Below are 6,000 nucleotides of genomic sequence, written 5' to 3'. Positions count from 1 at the left end.
CGTGGGGTGATGGATGTCCTTCCTGTCGTATGGTACCATTCTTTGAAAGCATGGTGCACAGCTGTGATTTTCAAAGACTGGTTTCACCGTCACTTCGTCAAGGAGGTCATCCAGTACCAGACGAAGACACTGGGAATTCCTCGCGACCAGGTAAAGGCTCTCCTTCTCCTCGATAATGCACCTGCCCACCCGTGCGACAAGGACTTGGTTGCTGAGAATGGCCGTATTAGGTGCATGTTTCTGCCACCTAATACGACTGCTCTCATTCAACCCATGGACCAAGGAGTGATCGTGGCAACAAAGCGCCTGTACCGTCGGAAGTTCCTGGACGAGGTGATGGTTGTTCTCGAGGACGAGGACGAGCGCAGGGAAGGACGTGACACTCGAGGCAAGCGGACTTTGGAAAACCTTCGCCGCTACAACATCAAGTCTGCACTGTACAACTGGGCTAGTGCATGGAAGGAAGTCCCTGTGAAAACTCTTGAAAATGGTTGGTCTCGTCTGCTTCTCGGAACAGATGTGGAGTACGATTTCCTAGGGTTTGACGTGGATGACTTCCATGCACGGCTACGTACGCACGGCGACGATGTTGATGTGGATGATGTTCGTGAGTGGTTGGACGACGACGAGGGCGATCCTGGGTATCAGACGTTGTCTGATATCGAGATTGCGTCTTCGGTTGCTGGTGTCAGTCCCGAACTTGAAGATTCCGACGACGAAGGCGATGATGATGCGGACTCCTCTCAGCAGGACACTACTCCAGCCATCCCCAAGCTGAGCGCACTCCGGGAACATCTAGAGTTCGTCCTAGACTACCTGGAACACCCAGACTGCGACAGGGAGATGGGGCCCTTGGGACTCGTGGAGGAAGTGCGTGCTTTCCGGCAGCGCATCATCAATCGCCAGAATCGTCGGTCCTTGCGTCAGTCAACGATTGACAGTTTTTTCAGGCCCGTGACCCCCGCTGTGCCAAGCCCTGGTTCCACTCCTTTGCCTCCCCAAGACAGGCCCTCATGCTCCGAGCCACAGCCCAGCACATCAGCTACAGTGGAGTCACCGCTCGATGTGAGTTTGCGGCTATCTTCAGAGTCTTCTGTAGTCGGTACGCCATCACCACGACCCACCGATGCGCCCCTTGGTCGCCTGCCAGTGATACTCTCGGACTCTGACAGTGAATAAACAGCAAGAACTTCTCCACTAGACCACACGGGAATTTTGAGTGTTGTGCAGTGAAAAAAACGGTGTGTTGTGTTAAGGTTTTCAAGTTGGGAGAAAAGACTCAGTAGAAAAGAAATTTAACGTAACTAACCTTCTTTGTTTTGGCTTTGGAAAATTTAAAAAACTTGGGAAAAGTTAATGTGCAACACTTAAATTAAATGGAACATTATTTGGACTAAAGTGAACACTGTGAAGAGAACGGACTTCTGTGTGTTAGTGACTAAGTTCAGTGCAAGACTTCAGGAAGAGTGTAGTGCAAGTGCTTCAGGAAATCGTTCTTACTGTCAGAGTCCGAGAGGAGGCGGTTATTCATCGAGGTGGCCAGGGACTTGCTGTAAGTAGCCAGAATGTTTCATATTGTACTATTTTCCATACTATACTTACCAGAATGTTTCATATTGTACTTTTTTCCATACTATACTTACCAGAATGTGTCATACTGTACTTTTTTCCATACTATACTTACCTCATGCATGTGCAGTAGGAATGTGTTTTTCAGAGTTAGGTTCGGTTAGAGTCCATAAGTACCAGAATGTTTATTAATGTATGAACATACTTCTAAACCCACATTTTATGTTTCTTTTGCATTTATTTCAGTCATTTATGTGCCTTATTGGTGTGATTTGGGTGTTAAATAGGTGCTATGCATGTCCGGAGGGAGTTGTATAGGTGTTTCTCTGAGTTAGGGTCCATAAGTACAAGTCCATAAGCTGGGGCCCAATATCCGGACGAAACCAATATCCGAACCTACCGATGGCTCTATTGATCCGGATATTGAAGGGGTTACTGTATATATATTTTTTTCCTCTGGCCAACTGTACATTTGTCTGTGTAGTGATATGGGTAGGCTTTTTGTGCATTTTTCTTTAAGTTGGTTTATTCTAGTCAGTCTGTTTTGGCCTGACAGATCCATGACCTCTTTTAGCTTGGTTGATGACCAAGTGCATGCTGTCAGACAGGAGAGTTGATTTGACTTTTAACTAAGGAAGCTCATTCCTACCTCATCATAAAGGCTTATTGAACTTTATGCACCCAAGAAGAAGTATTGAGGTTATAAAAGTTGCCTGGTTCTGGTAAGTGATAACAGACTGACTATAGTTGTGTGTGTTTTATTATTGACCTGTAATCATATAAGATTTTTTTCTACATTTTTTATTGCAGTTGAATTATAATACAGCAATCCGCCAATTATCCAGTTCTGTATTAGACTGTGAATAAAACCCACACTTGTAGATGGAGAAAATATTTACCAGTTTTAATGGACACTGCCACCATCTGAAGATGGTGGCAGTGTCCATCAAAACTGGTAAATATATTCTCCATCTACAAGTGTAGGTTTTATTCACCGTCTTTATTACTCCAGAGTGGTTCATTGAGTCACAATGTCGTATTAATTGACAGATTCCATTATTAGACAAACGAAAATCTGGCAGCATAAAAGCAGTATATATATATATATATATATATATATATATATACATATATATATATAAAACGGCATTAACTGACAGCATGCCATCAAACCTTACATGAATAATTACCCATATCTTTTACAGTACTACAGTATAATGAGTACAGTATGCAGCAGCTGTATATTTGACTGTAAAATTATTGTAATAATTATCAGAAATACTATTTGGGCTTGTTTTCTTTATGTTTGTATAGTTATGCAGTACAATATAAAGTTTTTAGAGTGGTTATGCCCCCCTCATAGAGGAGGGCTTTGGTTGAATTATGAAACGATTACTGTTTTCCTATTGAATTTTAATACTGTATGTCTGTTGAATTTACATTTCTACTCTTACTGATTTGTAATAATGTAGGAGAATGCCATTCTCTTGTCATCTTCAGCTGTGTTAAATGGGTGAATGCTATTGTGGTGCTCCAGGGGATGGAAATATTTTTGTTTTCTTGTACTTTGTGAGTTTCAAATCACATAATGAAGTATAAATTCTTTTTCAGAGTTTAAAATTTTGAATATTTTCAGAAGTATGTTTAAGAAATCTGCTTGTCAAGTCCCTTCCAAACATTCAGTGATAGCTCAGAAATCATTAGTATATATGAAGCAGATTATTTTGTGAAAAATGCATTATTATAATTGTTCGGTAGAATATGTTGCATAATATTGTAAGTGTGTCCGACTCTGGGCAAAGGCATCGAGGCCTGTTTCTCGGGGGCAGTAGCCTATCCCAAGGCCCAGTAGCCCTCCTACACCTCCACATGTCTTCACTTCGGTGCTAACACCCACCGTCCACATTGAATATATGCTAAGGCTGTCTCTTACAGGACTGGTGTATTGGTATTAGCAGGATTACTTTTACGACATGTCAGCAGGCCTTCTGGTAGATTAGGAAAGTCAGCTTTTATTGATGGTGATGGTGATCATTATGCTTGAATGGTGGAGGTAGGATTCCAGGGTCTAGTCATTGTGTGTGCTGTTGATAGTTTTTCAACTTTGAGGCTTTCTTTTTGTTTAAGGACCTTATTTTAGTTGATGGTGATGTCGAATATTGTGCTTGTGATGTGGGTTTAGGATTCTGAGGGCTGCTCACTATATATGCTGTTGATAGTTCTCCTGTTTTGATGCTTTCTCTTTGTTTAGGGATCTTTTGGGGTATTGTAATGATGTTGGTGTCTACCAGGTTAGATTTTGGTGGTTCATGACTGTGTGATTTACCAGAAGCAGGAAAGGGGTTCATATAAAAGAAGGATGGAATGTTTTGAGAGCACATAGTATAAAGATTCAGATTATTGATGAGCTTAAAAGAAAAATTATTGTAAGCTACTCTGCATATGTGAAATGTAGGAGTTACAAAAATTAAGTTGGGAAAAATGTGTGAGTGCAGGATGAGAGGGATGGAATTGTAACAGATGGAAGTGAAGTGAAGAGCAAATAGAATGAATAATTTGCAAGGGTAATGGATGGGAGTGATGAGAGGAGAAAACTAGAATTGTAAATGTGTGTGTGTGTGTGCGTGCGTGTGTGTTGACTGAAGATTCTGTGCTTGAATGTTGAGTGAATGTTTCAACCATTTTGTGTGTGTGTGTGTTGACTGAAGATTCTGGGCATGGCTGTTGAGTGAATGTGTTTGAATCGTTTTGTGTGTGTGTATGTGTGTGGACTGAAGATTCTGGGCTTGAATGTTGAGTGAATGTGTTTGAACCATTTTGTGTGTATGTGTGTGTGTGTATGTGTTAACTGAAGATTTTGGGGCTTGAATGTTGAGTGAATGAGTGTCTGGACCATTTTGTGGGCTTTCAGTGGGTAGCTTCTCATTCTGTTGTGCTTTTCTTTTCATTTGTTTTCTGAATTCAGTTGCACTTCATCCATAGGTGAAAAAATTGGATAGGATGATGATGATTGAAGATAAAAAAGTGATTATGATAGTAATGATTGTTTGAAAAAAGACTAGGATAGGATGATAATATATATTCCACATCTGTGGGCATGATACTGATAAATCTCCCACTTTAATGCTTGCTCATTCTTTGTTCCTGTGTCCTTCCTCAAGTGATGGTATCTGGAAATAAAGGTTGGAATGATGGTTTGGTCATGCAGATGGAATCAGCACCTGGGGAGAGACCCTGGGGCCTTAGTGCTAAATACAGGCCTCAGACCCTCCCATCACCTGTACCAACAGTCCATGACCCCCTTCCCTTGAAAGCAGAAATGTTAAGTCTTGTATTTCAATATAATTTTATTCCTTTTAGTGTGAATTGATGATAAACATATTAGATCAGGATTATGCTGTTTTGAAGAGTATTTCTATCTGTCTATGTATTTTCAGATGCCTTAACCCGAGACGTCCCGTTGACGTATGGGTACGTTGCAACATTTTGCATTTGCCAGTCCTGTCGACGTACTGGTACGTTTTGCAATTGCAAGGTCCCTAATTTGCACAATTCTCAATTTTCGCGCGTGATTTTTCGTACATATACATGGGACACCTTCCTCTATTCATCTACAAGATGTCAAGCAGGGACAATGCCTTACACCACGTACCCCCCACCCCCCCGCATGCCATTGTCTTGGCAATTCACCTGTTACCAGTGACCTGGCCAATAAAGACATTCAGGGCCAGAGTGATTCCCCAATCGATGACAACGTGGAGGACAAAGTTTACATAGCATTAGCCCCTTAAACGCGGCCGTGTACAGTCGTTTCCCCCCGAGTGGCAGGGTTGTATCACGGTCTGAGTACCTGTAGGAAAATATTCGCCAAAAATCAGAGATTAACCCTAGAACATTATACTTGGTATGGCAGATAGTACTTACATTCAGCTTTCTCCAGAGACAGGTGTTGAGCCTTCGTGGACTGCCCAAGGACTTGTGGAGACTTGCAAAGTTGGGTAACCAAATCTTCACTTTCACACCTCCAGCAACCCGGTTTCCCCTCTACCACAGCCTCATTCTGTCACAGTAAACTTTATACTACAACGTAAAGGTAGTTAGGAATCCGTATTTGTACAATAAGCACTGAAAATAAGGCTAAAATCAACGAAGCGTACGGCCGACATGCAGTGCGGCGGCGGTCTTCCCGTCACTCAACAAACATTTCCATTTTCACAGCTAAAAACATGTATACTACATTATTTTCAATCATATTACTTCCCAAAAGATCACCACGGCGCGCTTTTTATTCTGCCTTACGCCCGTCACTTTATTCTCGTTCCTGTCGGCTGCTTGCACTGACTCGGAAGAGCTAGAACTCGCCATAATATCACTTTGAAAGCCTGCATTAAACTGACGCTAAACAGGGGCAAACCGTGAGAAAAAAAGCTA

This window comes from Coenobita brevimanus, chromosome 20 (assembly GCF_032717465.1).
Source record: "Coenobita brevimanus isolate Jiangsu-jjx chromosome 20, ASM3271746v2, whole genome shotgun sequence".
In the NCBI taxonomy this organism is placed as follows: Eukaryota; Metazoa; Arthropoda; class Malacostraca; order Decapoda; family Coenobitidae; genus Coenobita; species Coenobita brevimanus.
This window is presented reverse-complemented; position numbering follows the sequence as displayed.